The sequence below is a fragment of the Cupressus sempervirens genome, chromosome 6 (assembly GCF_028749045.1).
Source record: "Cupressus sempervirens isolate cs-2001-9-10 chromosome 6, ASM2874904v1, whole genome shotgun sequence".
Classification (NCBI taxonomy): Eukaryota; Viridiplantae; Streptophyta; class Pinopsida; order Cupressales; family Cupressaceae; genus Cupressus; species Cupressus sempervirens.
The window spans coordinates 413,836,649-413,855,325 of record NC_143123.1 but is presented as its reverse complement, the minus strand read 5'-3'; the positions used below and the strand labels follow the sequence as shown (position 1 = coordinate 413,855,325).

General features: G+C 34.5%; 1 non-coding gene across 1 annotated transcript; it reads right to left on the bottom strand.

Moving 5' to 3' along the window:
• Window positions 1-14,937: 14,937 nt before the first annotated feature.
• On the bottom strand, window positions 14,938-15,018 carry TRNAL-CAA (transfer RNA leucine (anticodon CAA)). Its single transcript has one exon. It is a non-coding gene; the product is annotated as a tRNA-Leu (tRNA).
• Between the last annotated feature and the right edge of the window lie 3,659 nt (window positions 15,019-18,677).

Below are 18,677 nucleotides of genomic sequence, written 5' to 3'. Positions count from 1 at the left end.
AATATAACAACTAGTATGACTCTTTCACATTCAATAATAGAGTTCTCATTTACATTATCAGTTGGGGCTAGAAATAGTAACACTAATATGCACATAAGAAAAATAAAATGTAATGATTTCATAAATAGGATAAATACATCTAGTGTACATGAGGAAGAAATTATATTGAAACTCATATTGTATATATCAAATTTCTTTTAATAGGTATGTATGTCCACATAGAAATATGACATAACTACCAACACAACCAAAATTTTACTAAGTGTGGAATATGTCATCTCAAGGTCTCTACAAAATATGCATGCACTAGTACATTTGGGCCTAAATTGCCATGATAGGCTATCCTAATTGCAATGGTCACCTGTCACCCAAGTAACACCATCATGATTTGGCTCCCGTCAAACTTTTGTTGTCACAAATTGTGATGGATAAAGCTATCATGCCTTGGAACAAGACCATAGCAAGATTTCAACTATACACTATCACAATTTTGATAGAAAGTGACAACAATGTTGTGGGAGCAACATCTAGCCATTGGAACATGTCATCACAATAGCGACAGATATGTGACAATAATTTTGTGAGAGGGATGGCTATCCATCTAAAGAAGTCATCAAAATTGTGATGACATGTTGTATTAATAAAAAAAATAGCTTAAAGTTAGAAATGATGCTCTCATAGCTCACAATAGACTCATACAGTTAGTTGTCATGCAATCATAGATTCACACAGTTAGTTATCTTACAACCATAGGTTAATATTGAGCTTCACTTGGTTTAGAGAATAGTTTAATATTCTCTACTAATCAAGGCCAACCACATGAATGTGGAAGCTTATTTTCCCACCCCCTAAAAATCATTAAGAAATCATCAATCTTTAAAGTACAAAAAAGGTTCCAAACCTACAAAAGTGACATCATTTTCCCATGTTCTAGTGCATGTCATTTTTTTGTTGCATCCAAAATAAGATTCTACCACTCTGAATCAAGAATACATGTGCAACTACATTCTATATGGATGAACAATAGAAGGAGCTAAAAAAACCCAGCATGTTTACATTTATTTAATAGGTCTATGCAACCCTCTAACAAAAATGCAAACTTCTTCAATTTTTTAGCCCAACTAGATGTCGTATGCATATGAATTGAGATTGCATATTGAACTATGGCATCCTTTTGTATTGACTAAAACCAATAAATTCGTAGATTAGTTGTCATATAATCATAGGTTAATGTTGAGCTTCACTTGGTTTCAAGAATAGTTTAATATTCTCTACTAAGCAAGGCCAACCACATAAAGGTGGAAGCTCATTTGGCCCCACCCCCCTAATATCTAAATTTTCCATTAACATCCAAAATCTTTAAGAAATGATCAATCTTTCAAGTACAAAAAAGGTTCCAGACCTGCAAAAGTGACATTATTTTTCCATCTTCTAGTGCATGTCATTTTTTTGTCACATCCAAAATAAGAATTTGCTACTTTGAATTGAGAATGCACGTGCAACTCCATTATATATGCATGGAAAACATGTGTAGCTGAAAAAATGCAATAGAATTACATTTATTTAATAGGTCTACTAAGCTTTTAAAATTATAGGCCATCATGAACCTTAGAACTCTAGTTGTTATGACTAAGGGAATGTTCATGATGGCCTATAACTTATAATACCAAATTCAAGACCTCTAAGAAAAAATGCAAACTTGTTGCATTTTTCAGCTACATCTGATGTCATATGCATAGGAATTGAGATTGCATATTGAACTATGGCCTCCTTCTACATTGCCTTAAACCAAGAGATTCACATAGTTAGTTTCCATTAAATCATATAAGGTTAATGTTGAGCTTCACTTGGTTTTGAGAATAGTTTAATATTCTCTACTAAGTAGGGCCAAACAGGTGAAGGTGGAAGCTCATTTGGCCCCCCGTAACATCTAAATTTCCCCTTAACATCTAAATATTTAAGAATGAATTAATCTTTAAAGTACCTAGACTATCCACATCACCTCTTGCTACTCTCATGGGAAGTCTCCCATATATCTAACACGCGTACATCTAGGAATGTCCTCATCGCCTCCTACATAAATTTGATCCAATATTAAAAAATATCCCCTAAGAAATAATAGTTCAAGTGAAATAAACACATGAAAAATGAGAGAGAAAATGAGTAATATACTTACCAATAGGTGTTTTCATCACATCTACGACCATGCTATATGTTGAGTGAGTTTTATTTATTTTTTGTTATGCCAAGATATCTTTGTTTACATACATACATACATACATACATGCATGCATACATATATAGACACACACATATGTGCGTGTGTATGTACATATACATATACATATGTATATACATACATACATACAAACATACATATACAGATATCACAAGGACATGACAATGAGATGCAGATATCACAAGGGCATGACAACAAAATACAATGATCATAAGGGTGCATACATACATACATACATACATACATATACACATACATACATACATATATATATATATATATATATATATATATATATATATATAGAGAGAGAGAGAGAGAGAGAGATCTTTTTTAAGGTGCTAAGTGACTTACCTCAAGATCCTCCATAGAAATATTGCATACAAATAAAAATGGGAAGAGTTCACAAGAAATTTTAGGGTAAAATCATAAACTTGTGTCACCTTTTATAAAGAAACGGGATATTAGAATGCGATAGTTCAACATTAATGACAAAAAAATGGCATTTGTGTTTAGAATTTGAAGATGATGTAAAATGATGAAATGTGTAGAATTGGATGAATTTTATGTCTATAATTTTTATAATTTTTTTGACTAAGAATTTATTCATTTTCTCTTTATTTTGTAGTTCCCTTTTCAACTGTAAAAAATGTAGAGTGTAGTTCCCATCATACAAGTATATGCAAACGATCTCTTTTTGTTCTAATTTGAACATATCTTATAGATGACATGTATAGCTAGGGAACAAAAAAGGAAATAATTTTTTATTATGCATATTTTCTTTGTTATAAGTACTCAAGCTTGACCTTATTAGAATCCAACAGTTTTTTCGTCCCATCAAAACTTCCCTATCAAATCTACTAGTTTCAAAAAAAAATTTACATATTCATGAAGAGGACTCTCTCCTCTAGAGATATATAATTTTTTGAATTTTTTGATATGATTTACTATTCTTTTTCCTTTTTCAAGGGAGCATCTTCTGAAATGTTAAAATATCAACTTATAATATTTTGAAATTATAACATATTATAACTAATGAAAACACTCAAAATTTTATACAACGATGATATTGAATCTGAGATCTATAAAAGGGTATTTTTAGTTTTAAAAAAAAAAATTGAGTTTTGATAAACAAAATGAAATTTGACCAAAAAAATTTTTTTGTATCCTAAATGGTGACACAGATATGTGTTTTTACCCTTTACAAAAATATATCATAGTGGATGTTTTTAGAAAGAAATAAGCCATAACCTTGTTAAATGGGTCTAGTTGTTGATTATTTGGGTTAATTACAAATTCTTGTAGAACTGCCATCAGATTAGGTACAATAAAATGAATGAGATGTAAAAATCACAAGGGCATGACAAAAAAATGTAGCGATCACAAGGGCACGACAATGAAATCCTAGATCTCCATTGATACATACATACATACATACATACATACATATATACATACATACATACATATATACATACGTATACTGTTGAAAATAATTGACCAATTGTATATTGTCTTTAATGTTACACAAAATGTCATATCTGTACCAGTTAGTGTATGTCGAGCTCACTTGGACGATAAAGACAGTGTCATGCATCTGCCAAGCATTCTAGTATTTACCAAGTTTAGAAGACAATGTCTATTGAATTCACTTAGGCACTAAAGAAAAGTCTGCAAAAGTTCAGTACTAACCAAGCTCACTAAATTAATAAAGGATAGTTGAATGGAACTAGTGTTAACTGAGCTTACTTAGTTACCTAAGGAAGTTTACGAAGTTATAGTGTTAAAATGGCTTACTTGGTTAACATAAGAAAATTATTTTAGCGTTAGTGTCTACCAAGCTACTAGATGGAAAAGGAAATCTAGTCAAGTCTAGTAATCAAACAAAAGGTAACCTATTCTACCTAGATCTAAGTGAAAGTTCATGTTTCATTGCTCAAGTAGAAAAAGTTGGTTATGGCATAAAAGATTATGTCATGTGAACTTTGATAACCTGATCAAGATAAGAAAAAAAAAAAGAGTTAGAGGTATTCCTAGTTTGAGAAAACTCGATATGGGCCTATGCAAGAATTATGAACTTGGTAAGATGGGCAAGACAAGTTTCAAGAGCAAGAACTGTGATTCTGAAGAAGTCTTAGAGCTAGTTCATATAGACCTATGTAGACCTATTGGCATAGAGATATACACTAGAGATAAGTATTTAATTTTATTTGTTGATGCTTATTCTAGAATGATAACAATAATGTATCTAAAAGATAAATATGAAGCTTTTCAAAAGTTTAAGTGGTATTTGAATAGAGTTGAGAAGGAAATGGGAAAGAAGTTGAAATGTTTGAGATCAACCAGAGGAGGAGAATTTATTTCTAATGAATTCAATGAATTCTACATTGAGAAAGGAATCAAAAGGAAAGTGTCTACACCTGACAGACCTCAACAAAATGGTATAGCAAAAAGAAGGAAAAGATCAATCATGGATTGTGTAAAAACCCTAGTGATAGAAAATAATGTTGCAATCAAACACTGGAAGGAAGCAATCAGTACATCAATTCATACCTTAAACAAAGTACAACTAGGAAAGACTCAAATTAGACTCACTATGAATTATGGTATAGCTATAAACTTAATGTAAGTTACTTGAAAGTATTTGGTAGAAAATGCTATATTTTGAAGGAGACTAGGAAACGTAAATTTGATGTCAAAAGTGATGAAGGCATATTCCTAGGTTGCTCTAGAAAAAGCAAAGCATAAAAATGTTTGAATCTAACTACTCATAAGATCATAGAAAGTGCACATGTGAACATTGATGAGTTTTTAGATAAGAGTGAAGAAGAGAGCAGCAAAGAACCTAAAGACTACAAAAATTTTATTTACTTTGAACTTGATACAGTTCCTAATCCAATTGGAAGTTAGTAAACTTTACCTCTCGAGTCCCCAAAATATCCAAAAGTACATGAGTTACAACCAATGCAATCCGAGTCACAATATAAAGGACCTGAGTCATAGTCAAAAGCTACTGAGTTGTAGCCAATACAACTCGAGTCTAAGTCTGAAGGACTCAAGTCACATATAGTGGGACTCAAGCATGATGTAGAAGAGCATGGTAAGAGAAGTGGAATAAGTTCTAAATCTAAAGTACATGTAGTTGAAAAATATGTCAAAAGGCACCATGCACTTGAAAAAATCATTGGAGACAAATTAGAAGGTACAATGACAAAGAAAAAAGTAAAAGGTACATGTTTTCTTACTGGATGTGAACCTAGTATAGTTAAAGATGATTTGGATAATGATTTTTGGTTTGAAGCAATGAATAAAGAGATGGAACAAATATAAAGGAATAAGACTTGGAATTTTGTTCCTAGACCCAAGGATAATAATGTAAATGGCACAAAGTGGGTGTTCAGAAATAAGTTGAACAAAGATGGAGAAATTTCAAGAAACAAAAAAAGGTTAGTATACAAAGGTTATTCTCAAGAGGAAGGTGTTTATTATGGTGAAAATTGTTCTCTTGTTGCAAGATTAGAAGGTGTTAGGACCTTACTTTCTTATGTTTCATATAAAGGATTTAAAGTATATCAGATGGATGTGAAATCTACATTCTTGAATAGAATTTTAGAAGAAGAAGTCTATATAGGACAACTTGAAGGTTTTGTAGATCCTAGCAAAAAGGATATGGTTTGTAAACTACACAAAGTATTATATGGTCTCAAAAAAGCTCTCAAATCTTTGTATGAAAGACTTCATAATTATTTGATGAAGATTGGTTTTCAAAGGACAAATGATAATAACATCCTATATATCAAAGAGGGACCAGACAAGAAGATTGTGTGAGCATAAATCTTTGTGGATGATACATTGTTTACTAGAAATGAGATTTGTACAAATTTTTTTTTAGAGGAAATGAGTAAGGAATTTAAGATGTCAATGTTTGGAGAAATCAAATTCTATGCTTGTAGATTCAATAGAAGAAAGATGGTAGCTGCATTACTCAATCTAATTGTATCTTGGAGATACTAAAGAAGTTTGGAATGGAGGATTCAAGACCAGTTGGAACACCTATGTCTACTGGACATAAGCTTTCCAAAAATGACAATTCCAAGGAGGTAGATCAAACCACACATAGATCAATGATTGGAAAACTATAGTATTTAGTACATACTAGGCTTGATATTGCTCTTGCAATTGGTATGGTGGAAAGATTTTTAGCTAATCCTAAAGAAAATAATATGATGGCAATAAAGAGAATCATAAGGTATCTGAAGAGTACTGAAGATTATGGATTATGGTACAAGAAAAGAGAAAATTTTGATTTGAAAGCCTTCACTGATGTTGATTGAGCAGGAAGTGTTGATGACAAGAAGAGGATCGATGGTGGAGAATCCTTTCTTGGGAAGAGACTAGTGTCTTGGACAAGTAAGAAGAATAATTTCATATCGTAGTCTACAGCAGAGGTAGAGTATGTTGTAGCAACAATCAATTGTTCCAATATTGTTTGGTTCAAAAAACTACTGGCGAGTATGAAGGTAGAAATCAAGGATACATAGATTATCTTTTGTGATAGGACAAGTGCAATTAATATATCAAAGAATAATGTGATGCATACCAAGACCAAGCATATTGTAATAAAATATCATTTTTTGAGAGAATTGGTGCAAGACACAGAGGTGAGATTGGAATACATGAATACTAAAGATAAAATTGTAGACATATTCACAATTCCATTGCCTAAGGATGTATTTTTGTATCTAAGAGGTAAGCTAGGGGTTATTCCCCTATTTGAAGCTCATTAAATGAAGTTTAGTGATGCATCAACCAAAGCATATTGAATTTTAGTCAAGTTGATGCAATAATGAGAGGGCAGATTACATATGAATGTGCACATCAGGTATGTTGAAACTCATTGAATACTATCTTTGGCATAAGATGTCAAAGAGGGAGAAGTTTGCTATCATATCACAAAAAAATTGTAAAGGGAGAACTTTGCTATCATATCATAGAAAACTTGCAAAGAAAGATTTTTCTATATCAGAGAATTTTTTTTTGAATCTTTGAAGATGTCAAAGTGGAAGAGTTTGATGAAGAATTAACATGGAGAGTTTGTTGATAGGGGTAGAAACTAAAATTGGAGGAAGAGATTGATGTCAGAGGGAGTTCACACTGATAGAGGGAGTTCTCATGGATGAGAATAAGAATGAAACTAAGGATATTATTCTTACTTTTATTTTTCTCCAAAATTTCATTGTATTATGACATGTTGTGTTGCCATCAATGCCAAAGAGGGATATTGTTAAAAAAAATTGATCAATTGTATACTATCTTTGATGTTACAAAAAATGTCATATCTTTACCAGTTAGTGTGTGTCAAGCTCACTTGAGCAATGAAGATAGTTTCCTATGTCTGTTGAGCATTCCAGTGTTTACTAAGTTTAGAAGATAGTGTCTACCGAATTTACTCGGGCACTAAAGAGAAGTTTACAAAAGTTCAATGTTAATTGAGCTCACTCAGTTAACAAAGAAAAATTGGATGGAACTAGTGTTAACTGAGCTCACTCGATTATCGAAGGAAGTTTACAAAGCTTCAATGTTAGCTGAGTTCACTTGAACATAGGAAAATCATTTTAGTGTTAGTGTCTACTGAGTTGGGTCGGCTAACAAAGGATTTTTTTGTTTTGGAATATTGAGTTTGATAGATTTACATGTTAGTTCTAGCTGATTGAAGAGATGAAGAATATTTTTTATAAGTTGTATTCAAGCCAACTTGACAATGTTATGATATAAGTATAAGGTCAAGTTGAGGATTGAATGAAAGTACAAATGTGTGGAAGATAAGAAGATGATTAGAAGAAGAGAATTTGAAGGATAAGAATAATATCCTTAAGGAGCTGCAAAGATATATCTAATCAAGAAGGATCAAGTACTAAAGCTAGAATTGAAATTTGAAATCAGCAAAGATAAGTATGCATCAGCAATCAAGTCATATCATTGTTACTCTCTAACCACTGTAGCAATGAATTAAATCTCCTAATAAAGTTGACTTAACAACTATTTGTAAGTCCTCTAACAAGGTGGCATTTCTAGATTGAAGTGTCTAAAGACCTCTAACAAGGCCACTCCTAACAAGGTGATTAAACCCTCCAACAGGGTCACACCTAATAGTGTACTTTGTAACTTTTAACAGCGTTGGCTCCTAATAGGGCTCAGTTTAGAATAGTAAGAAATAGTAACTAGTTGCAATTGGTGGTTTTCTCAAATTGGGTTTCCACATTAAATATTGGTGTCACTTGTGTTCGTGCTAATTCTTTTATGTGTATGCAACTAAGTTAATTAAGGTTAATCACACTTAATATCTTAAGATTGATATGTTCAATATTTTCTAAGTAATGGTTATTATTATAGTGCTTTTTGAGTTACAAGATAGTGACAATAGTTCCAGTAGAGCCTATGTTTTGTACTAACATCTAAGAGATTTGAGATTTATTTTGTGGTAACTGATTCACCCTTCCCCTCTTAGTTACTCCTCTTATATTTCTAGCATTCATACATACATACATACATGTATATAGAGATATCTTTTTAAGGTACTTATTATATCTTAGCATAACAGAAAAATTGATCTAGCTATATACATATTCCAGAATCCAAATAATAAAATAATAAAACTCACTCAACTTGTGCTAAGTGACTTATCTCAAAATCTTGCACACAAATAATGTAGAGTTAATGAAAAATACGTATGTGTGTGTGTACACACACATATTCATATACATGTGTGTGTGTGTGTGCATGTGTGTGCGTGCGTGCGTGTGTGTGTGTGTGTGTGTGTGTCTAATGTATGTAGGGGAAAAATAATTGATGCAGAAGCATCCAGAGGTATAAGGGCAATCCTATGTCAACCAAAAAATGTACTTAGACTTAGTTTCTATTTCATGTGTTTTCATTTTTGGATACCCATTTGGGTCAAATAAAGGTTCCAACTCTCACAATTCCACTATCAGTATTCTAGGATAGAGTATTTGAACACCTTGGGATACATGTAAATACTGAAAAAATTAGGAGTATGTAATTGAGCCATCATTTTGGTGAGCAAGAAGGTGTAAATTATCCAGATGAATGTAATTGTAATTTAGAGCATTCCAGAAAAAGAATCAGGTCAAAAGGCTCCACAGTTTTTCAGTTTCTAGAGATATCCTAAGAATGCTTCAAAGTCAAGTTAGGGGCATTAAATGACCTCAAAAAGGGCCAAAAAATGGGGGATGAGAAAATATTGTTGATAGGGCTATAGAGCTCTTTGAGAGCTTTCCAAAAATGTAAACAGTTCGTCAATGGGAGCTACAGTTCAAAAGTTATGCCTCCCAGAAGTTCGATTACCATTTCTGAATTCTTCTAATTTTGTGCCCACTTCTAATGTGACTTCTAGAGCCTTCTATTTGGTCGGTGGATGCCTAATAGCACTTTCTAGAATGTATTCCTAATCCTTAACCCTTCGAGGTCTATTTAAGAACATTTTTGGCATTGTAAAAGGAAATTCGGAGTGGAGTTTGAGAGAAGGTATTGCGAGAAGAATTTATCCCTAGATTTATGATATTGTAAGCCCTTAGGGCATGTTTTGAATTCTATTTTCTCTGTACTAAATGTATTAGCATATTTACACAGTGAATAAAATTTTCCCTTTCTTGTTGTGTCCATTATGTGCTTGGGTTGTGTCCCCATCAATTGGTATCAGAGCAGGTTTTCCTTAGTGTGTAGACAAAGCACCGACTGTGAGGCAGTTTGCACCAAGACTGTGTGGTTGTGGGTTTGAGTTAAGAAGATGCCTCCATGAAGAGAGCATGGTGGAAGGGCTAGAGCTATTAATCCTAAGGAGGTTAGAGCCCTCCAAAGGCAGGTACAAGCATTGCAAGAGGAGCTTCGTAGAGGAACAAATGTTGCTGCAGGCAACGAAAATGAGGACGATAATGACAAAGAAGAAATTGGACCAAAAGGGGAATTTGATGGGGAAGTTCTGAATCAAGTAAAGGAAAGGCTTTTTAGGGCCATTACTAAGTTTGGGAAAAAACCTACAATTGATGTGGGTGTATTTTCAAGAAATTTGAAACTAGATGAGTTGATCGATTGGATCAATGAACTGGAAGAATACTTTGAGTATGAGGATATTAGGGACCTAGATAGGGTTAAGTTTGCAAAGGAAAAATTGAAAGAACATGCCAAAATTTGGTCGCAAGAAGTTCAATTAGAATGAAATAGAAGAGGAAAGGATAAGATCACAAGGTGGGATCATATGGTGGACAAATTGAAGAAGCAATTCATTCCTGTTGATTATGAGCTTGATTTGTTTAAGAAGATGCATGGGTTAGAGCAAGCGGGAAAATCAGTCCAAGAATATACAAAGGAGTTTTACTGACTTCTTATTAGAGTAGGGCATGCAGAAGAAAATAAGGAGAAGGTTGCTCATTATATCAGTGGGTTGTGACCTAGCATCCAGGAGCAATTAAGTCTGGTAAGAATGACCAGCATTGAAGAGGCATACCAATTTTCCCTACAAGTTGTAGAGAAGCTAAATAAGAGGTTTGAAGGGAGACAAAGAGGGATGGTCAAGGAGGAAGGGGTAGTGGTAGGTCATCTGGAGGCTGAAATGAAACCCAAAAGAAAAATGAAGATGTGGGTACTAGCAGGAACTAGAGGAGCGAGGGTTTCAACCGCTCTATGATCAAGACTTTGGAAATTAGAGAGGAAGAGGTAGAGGATGTGGAAAAGGAAGAGGAGGCTTTCATGGTACCTATTTCCATTACAATGAAGAAGGTCATCAAGCCTTTAAATGTTCTCAACGATAAGGAAGGACAAATAGGAGAGCTGAGGGTCAAGCTAGGGTTGCTCATGTGGATGAGGATGCATAATCATCACTTCAGAGGATGTAGAAAGAGGAGAGACTTTAGTAAATGAAAGGGTCCTACTAAGTGGTGAGATTGAACCAGGACAAAGGAGGAGTTTATTCTATACCAGGTGCAAGTGTGAGGATAAATGTTATGATATTTTTAGCAGCTATCTGGCATTGGGTATATTGGGATCTAGACATATTTTGTGATTCTCGTACAGGAAAACCTTCTTTAGATTTGCCTAAGATTTTTGGAATTCATTTATTCCTCTCAGGAGCAGCTTGTTTCAGATTCAGAGCATTTTATGTAACGGGTTTGTATGGCCCTGGAATATGGGTGTCTGATCCTTATGGACTAACTGGGAAAATACAACTTGTAAATCCGACATGGGGAGCTGAAGGTTTTGATCCTTTTGTTCTGGGAGGAATAGCTTCTCATCATATTGCAACAGGTATATTGGGTATATTAGCAGGTCTATTCCATCTCAGTGTTCGTCCTCCCCAACGTTTATACAAAGGATTACGTATGGGAAATATTGAAACTGTCCTCTCTAGTAGTATTGCTGCTGTGTTTTTTGCAGCTTTCATTGTGGCCGGAACAATGTGGTATGGTTCCGCAACCACTCCGATCAAATTATTTGGTCCTACTCGTTACCAGTGGGATTAGGGATACTTCCAACAAGAAATAGATCGACGGGTTCGTGCCGGTCTGGCTGAAAATCTAAGTCTATCGGAAGCTTGGTCAAAAATTCCTGAAAAACTTGCTTTTTATGATTACATTGGGAATAATCCAGCTAAAGGGGGGTTATTCAGGGCAGGTGCAATGGACAATGGAGATGGAATTGCTGTTGGTTGGTTAGGACACCCTATTTTCAAAGATAAAAAGGGACATGAGCTTTTTGTACGTCGTATGCCTACCTTTTTCAAAACATTTCCAGTCGTTCTAGTAGATGAAGAAGGAATTGTGAAAGCCGATGTCCCTTTTAGGAGAGCAGAATCCAAATATAGTGTTGAACAAGTAGGTGTAACTGTTGAATTCTATGGTGGTGAACTTGATGGAGTTAGTTTTGGTGATCCTGCTATAGTCAAAAAATATGCTAGACGTGCACAATTAGGTGAAATTTTTGAATTAGATCGTGCTACTTTGAAATCGGATGGTGTTTTTCAGAGTAGTCCAAGGGGTTGGTTTACTTTTGGGCATGCTACATTTGCCCTTCTTTTCTTTTTTGGGCATATTTGGCATGGTGCTAGAACTCTATTCAGAGATGTTTTTGCCGGTATTGATCCGGATTTGGATGCTCAAGTAGAATTTGGGGCATTCCAAAAATTGGGAGATCCAACTACTAAAAGATAAGTGGTATAATATGGTATTACTCCACTTGTTAATGCAATATTGAGAATTTGCATCTCAGGAAAATCTTCTGCTTTTGATTTCACCTTTTTCAAAATGTTGTAATTAGTACGAAAGCTATCTCTATTAATTATAAATTACGATCGAATTTATGGAAGCATTGGTTTATACATTCCTTTTGGTATCGACCTTAGGGATCATTTTTTTCGCTATTTTCTTCCGGGAACCCCCCAAAGTTCCCGATAAAGGGGGAAAATAATTGACTATTTTTCTAATCCTTTTTCTTACTTAAAGAAAAAAAAAAGATCTTCCCGATCGGGAAGGTCTTTTTTCTTTTTCAACTAGTCCTCGTGCTCTTCAAAAGGATCTCGAAGTTGTTCAGAAGGTTGTCCAAAGGCAGTGTATAGGGCATAACCGGTAAAGCTAACAAGTAAACAAGATATGGAGATAGCGACTAAGGTTGCAGTTTCCATTGGTAGGTAATCCTATGTATGTATATGTACATAATAGTATACAAAGTTAATTAAATCTCAACCAATACTTTTTTTTATGGCTACACAGACCATTGATGATACTTCCAGAACCAGACCATTACAAACTACTGTAGGAAATTATTTAAAACCACTTAATACAGAATCTGGCAAAGTTGCTCTCGGATGGGGAACTACTCCTTTTATGGGCATTGCAATGGCTCTATTCGCAATATTTTTATCTATTATCTTGGAGATTTATAATTCTTCCATTTTATTAGACGGAATTCCAGTTAGTTGGGTCTAGAAAAACTACAAAATATACCCGGATCCCAAGCAAAAAGAAAAAAGAACTAAAGAAAAGAAGAATGTTAAATAGCTTCTATTTTTAGGTTATGACGTTCTGGTAGTTTGATCGTGTAATTTCTTTTAATTTAAGGATTTTTGGAATTATGGGTGTGCGACTTGTTATAAATTGATCTCTATTCTAGTACAGAAAATGGGTCTGTTGTCTTTATAAAATAAAGACGGTTCTCCTACCTCATTAGATATTGCTCTAATAATGAATATCCGGAGCATCGGATGAAGCTGAACCAATGGGTTGATCGGCCCTTCCTACTATTGTTGGTTGGAGAATAGAGTGATTTCAAGCGGATATCAGCCAATCTATCTGTCTACTGAATACAATTCTTAACACAAACTAGAATTCTCGCCTCTGCCATGCCTATAAAATGGTGGGGCCTGCGGCTTAATAGTTTAAGGGTGCCTTCTATAGTTGGTGGGTGGGAGGAGGAGGTAAGGGCCCTACTATTCGCCATGGGTGTGCCGGCCCCATTAAATAGTAGGGGCCTTACCTTAAAATAGTAGGGTAGGAGTTCAACCCGCCCGAAAAGGAGCCCTATAGATAGTACTAATCCTCAGCAGCTGGACAATGGATTGGAGGGTCAAGTAGCTCTAGATTCAGGAAGTGTAGCTATAGCCAAGCAAGGAGGAAAAATAAAGTATATTGATGGTGAAAATATAATCATAACTTCATCTGTTGCTCGAAACAATATAGAAACAGAATTGATTCTACATCAACGTTCTAATAGTGATACTTGTATGCATCAAAAACCTCGAGTTCGCCAAGGGGAATATGTAAAGAGGGGACAAATTATAGCAAACAGTGCAGCTACAGTAGGGGGAGAACTTTCTTTGGGAAAAAACATTTTAGTGGCCTATATGCCATGGGAAGGATACAATTTTGAAGATGCAATACTTATTAGTGAACGTCTGGTATATGAAGACATTTTTACTTCTTTTCAGATCGTAAGATACAAAATTGGAGTTTATTTTACGGACCAGGGCCCTGAAGTAATAACTAGAGAAATACCTCATTTAAATGCTTACTTACTCCGTCATCTGGACGAAAATGGCATTGTAATGATAGGATCTTGGATAGAAACAGGTGATATATTAGTAGGTAAATTAATACTGGAAGCAGAAGAAGACTCACTAATAAATACTCCAGAAGGAAAATTATTACAAGCTTTATTTGATATTAAGGCACCTACTGGAAAAGAAAATTGTTTCAGAGTCCCTAAAGGTGTAAAAGGTCGAGTTATCGATGTGAGATGCTTTCAGGAGTTCGAGGAGGAGGAAGACGATTATCTCGGCGATATTATAGAAAAAGTAGTTATTCTTCTCTAATAGAATGTTATTTAAACAAATGATCGATACATTATTAAAAACAAAATGGCTTTCTACGAATGCCATTGATTATTTATTGGTGGAAGGGTTAAATAACAAAAAAAAAGCCTAGATCTTTCATTCATTTTGTTCAAATTTGATCGGTCCGAATTTTGTCTTTAAAACTTTTCCAAAAAATAAAATCGAATTGATATAGTTTAATAGTAGTACTCTCGATTAATTTGACTTGATTTTTTGAACAATGGCAATTGAATTACTCATTCAATTGCCATTAATTATAATGTCTAATATAACTATTAAATTAAATATTGAATATGTATGCCTTGAAGAGGACTCGAACCTCCACGCTGTTTAGCACGACATTTTGAGTGTCGCGTGTCTACCATTCCACCATCAAGGCATTCAAGAAGCTGATTTTATTTCATCGAATATTTGATTTTATTTCATCGAATACTTGACAATATCATTGTTTTGTCATATAATATTTCATCAAATATTTGATTTTATTTCATCGAATACTTGACAATGTCATTGTTTTGTCATATAATAGAGTGAGTTGAGTTCAATAGTGGAAGAGAAAGTGGATCGGTTTGACAACACAATATCATTGTTTTGTGATATAATAAAGTGAGTTTAGTTCAATAGTGGAAGAGAAAGTGGATCGGATAGAATATTCTGTTTAGCTTATTAAATGAAATGGTTGAACGGCACCTTTAGAAATATGTTTTATTTTCTATTAATAAGTCAATAGTCAATTTTGGATATCTTGATTAACATAACATAAGATTGAGAATCACCATGATTCTATTTTAATAGCCCTTAATTAAGGAGATTCGGCAGGTAGGATACATATATAAGATAAGTAATGATATACTTATAATACTTAGTAAAGTAATGATATACTTATAGAAGAAGATTCGGCAGGTAGGACACATATATGAGATAAGTAACCATATACTTATAGTGCTATCATATACAAAAAATGATCTATGGTAATATATTGATCTATGTAATACAATTAGGGAGTAGATTCGATGTTGTCGTTAATCTCTGTATATAGATTTGGAGTGTTATCTAATGATCTATCTAAGACAGTTTCTAAATATTTCCATGAAATAGAAATAGGTTAGTAATCTAATTCTATAGAAAAATTGTCATATTAAATAAAAAAATGATCCGAATGTTATGTTAATAACGTTAAAATCATAGTCTCATGAATGAATAAAAAAAAAGTTCTATTCCATTTTCTATTCTATTAATTATAAATAATTAATATAGCCTAACGACAGGAGGAAAAGAGACTATGCTTAATTACATCATACCGTGGGTTGAAAGATCCACTCTAGTTCTATTATTTGGAGTTTATTATGGTTTTTTAGCAACATTTCCAATTGGCCCGGCCCAGATGTATTTTATTCGATCTTTGTTAATTCAAAACAAAGTCATCGACAACAGAAAAATTGTTCCTGCAGGGAATTTGATTCTTAGTGGTTCTTTTGTGGCACAACTGGTGGTCTTCTCATCCATATACGTAGCGCCTATTTATGCGAGTATTTGGAAACCCCATTTGATGACAACCATGCTTTACCCCATTTTATTTTCAGGGAGATGGTCTCTAAGTTGAAGCTCAAGAGGGAGAAATACCCCCAGCCCTATTAGATTTCTTAGGTGAAGGATGATCATAAGGTCCTGGTAAGTGAACAATGTTTAGTGAAATTCAAAATTGGGAGTTACCATGATGAAGTTCTCTGTGATGTTATTCCAATGGATGTTTGCCATCTATTGTTGGGTAGACTATGGAATTTTGATAGGCATGTAGTACATGATGATCATGCAAACACATACTCTCTAACAAAGGATGGAGTTCACCACAAACTGAAGCCCATGAAAAAGGAAGGTGAAAAGGTATGTAGCAGTGTTAGGATTTGTCTTGTTGATGGAAGGAAGTTTTTAGATGCCATGAAACATCAGCGTATGTACTATGCTTTGATCCCTAGGAAAGATAAAGAAGGTAGTAGTGAAATACCACTTGAAGTTTCAGATTTACTAGGTGAGTTTGGAGATATTATCTCTGATACTGTTCCAGAAGGATTGCCACCAGTAAGGCAAATTAGTCATCAGATAGATTTAATCCCAAGAGCTAGTTTTCCTAACAAGGCTGCTCACAGGATGACTCCTACTGAAACTGAGGAGCTAAATAGACAGGTTTAGGAGTTATTGAGGAAAGGCTTGATTTGGGAGAGCTTGAGTCCATGTGCAGTACCTGCAGCACTAGCACCAAAGAAGGATGGAGAGTGGAGGATGTGTACAGACTCTCGAGCTATAAATAGGATAACCATCAAGTATTGCTTTCATTTGCCAAGAATGGATGATCTTATGGATTGCTTGAGTGGAGCTCAGTACTTCACAAAGATAGATCTCAAAAGTGGCTATCATTATATACATATTCAAGAAGGAGATGAGTGGAAAGCTACCTTCAAGACCAAGGAGGTTCTTTATGAGTGGTTAGTCATGCCCTTTGGATTGACGAACACCCCAAGCACCTTCATGCGGCTTATGAATGAGGTACTCAAGAAGTTCTTCGAAAAATTTGTTATTGTCTATTTGGATGATATTTTAATTTTCAGCAAGACTTTGGAAGAACATTTATTGCATATTCGTAGTGTCCTTGAAAGGTTAAGGGAAGAGAAACTGTTAATTAATCTGAAAAAGTGTATTTTTGCAAAAAGGGAATTAGTCTACTTAGGGTTTGTTATATCACCTAAAGGTCTCAAAATGGATCCAAAGAAGGTAAAATTCATCTTGGAATGGCCTACTCCAAGGTCTGCTACTGAGGTAAGATCATTTCATAGTCTGGTTAGTTTTTACAGGAAGTTCATTAAAAATTTCAGTGGCATATGTGCACCCCTGACTGACACAATAAGAGGGGATAGAAAAGAGTTCAGATGGATTGCATCAGCTGCGAGAAGTTTTGAAGTGCTAAAGAAGAAGGTGACAGAACAACCTATGTTGGCACTTCCAAATTTTAGAAAGGTGTTCCAAGTGGATTGTGATGCTAGTGGCAGTGCTATTGGGGCTGTATTAAGCAAAGAAGGTAAGCCGATTGCACATTTTAGTGAAAAATTGAATGATGCGAAAAAGAAGTATTATGTTTATGATCAAGAGTTATATGCAATAGTTCAAGCCTTAAAGAAATGGAGGCATTATTTGTTGCCAAAGAAATTTGTTTTGTATACTAATCATCAGGCATTACAGTACCTAAATAGCCAAGGTAAATTGAATCAGAGGCATATGAAGTGGGTAGAGTTCTTGCAGAGCTATACATTTGTGTTGAAGCATAGAAGTGGAAAATCTAACAGGGTTGTAGATGCACTAAATAGGAGACAGTTGTTGCTTACAGTAATGTAGGTTGAAGTAGTTGGGTTTGATGAACTCAAGAATATGTACCTTGAGGATCCTGATTTTGCTGAAGCATGGAAAGCTTATAAAGAGCCTGTTTTTGTAGACATAACTAAGTGGTTAGACTATTTGATTTAGGATGGTATGTTGTTCAAGGGCAGTCAATTATGCATTCCAAGGAGTTCCATGAGGGAAAATTTGATTAAGGAGAAACACAGTGGAGGGATGGCAGGACATTTTGGTCGAGATAAGACCATTGCCATTCTCAAATAACATTATTTTTGGCCTCAAATGTCACTGGATGTGAAGAATTTTGTACAAAGTTGTTAGATTTGTCAAGTTGCCAAGAGATTTAGTCACAATACTGGACTATATCAGCCATTGCCTGTTCCATCAAAGCCATGGGAAGACATAAGCATGGATTTTGTTCTTGGAGCGCCAAGGACACAAAGGGGTAGTGACTTAGTATTTGTGGTGGTTGATAGGTTCTCCAAAATGGCACATTTCATTCTATGCCACAAAACTCATGATGTTGTCCATATTGCAGACTTGTTTTTTAGAGAGGTGGTAAGACTACATGGTCTCCCAAGGAGTATAGTTTCTGACAGAGATGCCAAATTTGTGGGGTATTTCTGGAGAACATTGTGGAAAAAGTTGAGA